Source organism: Coptis chinensis, chromosome 6 (genome assembly GCF_015680905.1).
Source record: "Coptis chinensis isolate HL-2020 chromosome 6, ASM1568090v1, whole genome shotgun sequence".
NCBI lineage: Eukaryota > Viridiplantae > Streptophyta > Magnoliopsida > Ranunculales > Ranunculaceae > Coptis > Coptis chinensis.
The window spans coordinates 79,996,263-79,999,488 of record NC_141461.1 but is presented as its reverse complement, the minus strand read 5'-3'; positions in this window follow the sequence as shown (position 1 = coordinate 79,999,488).

The following is a 3,226-nucleotide window of genomic DNA, read 5'->3' as shown; positions in this document are numbered from 1 at the left end:
AGGATTGAACAAGTTCTTACAACATTTCATCATCCTACGGTAGGTGCGGAACAAATTAAACTGAGGGTGTTTCCTTTCACCCTAGCCGATAAAACGGCATCTTGGTTAACTACCCAAGCGCCTAATTCTGTGGACTCATGGGCCAAACTTGTTCAACTATTTATGGAACATTTTTACCGACCACTGAAGACAGATGAAATGCTTTCCAAGATTCACTTTTTCCGATAAAATCCTCATGAATCCTTTTCAGAGGCTTGGAATCGTTTCACTGACCTTCTTATAGAGTGTCCACATCATAACCTTGCGAAAGACACGTTAGTTTGTGTCTTTTTCAATGGACTTTTACACCAGCATAAAGAGGTCCTTGATATAATGAATGGGGGTAGTTTCCTCAGTAAAGGAGCCTCAAAGGCTTATAGGTTTTTAGAAGATCAAACAAAGCATAATAATAATTGAGGGGGTAGTGACGATATTTTCCCGCTCCGCTAGTTCTTCTTCAACACTTCAACAGTTAAGGCTGCCAGTATGCTTAAGATTAAACCCGATCCTGAGCTTAAAACTTTAATCGAATCTTTCACTAAAAAGGTAGAAGCTATTTCTATTCAACAAAAGCCTATCCCCGTCATGAATATCAACTCTAATCCATATAATTTCTGTTTGAGTCTTGAGCATCCCGACTCCTATTGTCCTCTCGCCTATGAACAACAAACATTACAACCAGATAATGTTTGCTCCATTAATAGCTATCCTATTCCTAACGCCCCTTGGAGACAAAATCCCAACTTCAGTTGGAGAAATAATTAACAAGTTACACCTCCAGGGTATAATAATCAAAATATTAGGCCAACAAACAATTATAACCAAACTCCACCATGACAAGGACAAGGACAAGGAAGGACAAGGGAATTATAATAATTATAACAATAATAATTATAATGCTAATAGAGGTATCATTCTAATTAATCATAACTATCACAACCCACCTGTTAATAATCAACGTGACATAGTTCATGTCACACAACCTGTAACAAACACTCATCCACAACCGGATCGTTTTGATGCCTTTATGCAAACCCAACTGATAAATCATAAAAAGATAGTTTACCTACGAAATGAACGATAAAACTCAAAACATAAGTAAACTAAAACTTAATTACGTGTCTAAATTTATCAAAGATTTCTACTCTCAATCCTATTGAGATATAGTGGAGTAGATGATTCGTTCCACTCCTAGTCCTTTCGCATGGTAATGTTCTCTACGTATAAGTAATCTTAACTTAAATTCTAATGAGAGAATTACGAAATGATAACTAGACTACGATGTAACTACCCACAAGATGCAACTAGTCGACTATTTGAACAACTATGGGAATGCAACGTCGATTCTATGATAAGGAGTTAGAGGGGGATTGATTCCACCTTAACTCGACTTAATCTTACTAACAAAGAATCGTAGTAATCCGAATTGAACTGCTTCGCAGAACAATCTGGTTACTCCTAATCCCTAATTACACATGGCATTTCTACCAATTCATAACTAGCATATGAACGATTACACCCATTCTCATGGTGAACTAATCATTTCTAGAGTGGAAAGGAAATTACGACGACTTTACAATAATTGGAATCAAGCTTTCATCAAGGCTTCTCAACCCTCTCTAATGGAGGTTTAGCCGAGAATCATCACGCTATCATTCTCAATCAAATTCGAACAAGACATGATATAAAAATTTGAACTTTACTTGTTTAAACTCAATTCAAAACTACTCATGCAATAATTGAATTAAACTAATAATGACAAATAATTGAATCTAAGAATTGAACTAAATACGTAAATGGAAAATGAAACTAGATTACCAAGAACACTATTTTATTAATCTAATGAATAATAAAACAATGATTCAAATACTAAATTAATAATCTACTTTGTTCTAAAGTAGTTAATTAAACATGAAACTAGATCTAAAACAAGATATGAAAAACTAATTAATTAACTAATTGAAATTCTAAAACTAATTAATGGAGGCTAACTAATCTAGGTCTAACTATCTACCATTAACAAAGAGTCAAGCTCTTGTTTGTATACTTTCAGATCCAAAAATCATGCATGGGCTTGGAGCCATGTTTTGGGCCAGAGAATCAGGCCCAAAACCCAATTCTTTCAGTCCAAAAAGGCCTCTTCAGCTGCAGTTGGCTTCAACAGACTTTTCATCCACTTTTGCTCCTCTGATTGGGTCAAGGTTTAGACCATTGGAAATCTCTTTCCGAGCCGGTCGTTTTGACATAAGGTAGGCCCAATTCCGAGGTCTGAGTCCAAAGATACGGCCTTGAAGAAGTGACTTTGAGTCTTTGATTTTACGTCGCGTCGACTTTTCACTTTTTTGGACGGGCTTTAGAAAGGCTTTGTCTTCTTGAATCTTGGCCTTTAATCACAGAACTCCTTAGCAACCGACCTTTGCTCCTTTATCTCACTAAAGTGGCACATAATGGACTTTGAAGCCTGAAATGCATAAAAACACGTAATCATTATTAACTACAGTATTACTCACATAATTGGTCTAAAAGTATGACTGTTATAGGGTTAAAACTACAGTTTTGGACTCTTATCAAACCACCCCCAAACAGCATTTTGCTTGTCCTCAAGCAAAGATGAGAAATTAGAATAAGTGACCAAAAATGGAGTTCTATCTACTCGTTTACTGAAAGCGATTGCATTGACCATATCAACAAGGCCTTAAACCACTAGAAATTCCTAGTGGACGAAGTTATAGCCTCGTGAGAGTTTTTCAGTGAAGGTACTCACAAACTTCATCTATACTACAACGACTAAGAAATAAAACTATTGTTTCCTTATTCATGCTCTAAATTAACTATACCTCTCACTAGCAATGCATATAGAGTAATCAAGTCGAAACCTAAGCTAATATATGCATAATAATCAATCATCTACAATAAACATATATACAATGAGTAATACTATGAAATGCCTAGCAGGTTAGTTTTGAAACTTCGAATAAGCGCCCTTAAGTAGGTTCTCACAATAATAGTCAAGATACAACACTTTGATTTTTCCACTCAAGTTTATTTACTCCAAAGTAATGTGTGGGCACACTTTACCTTACAATCTCAATGACAACAAGGAATTGAAGCCGAGTCGATCAAACACATCCGCCACTTACTATCACACTAACCTATTCCTAATTGAGCTAGAGGTCTTTATTAGGTG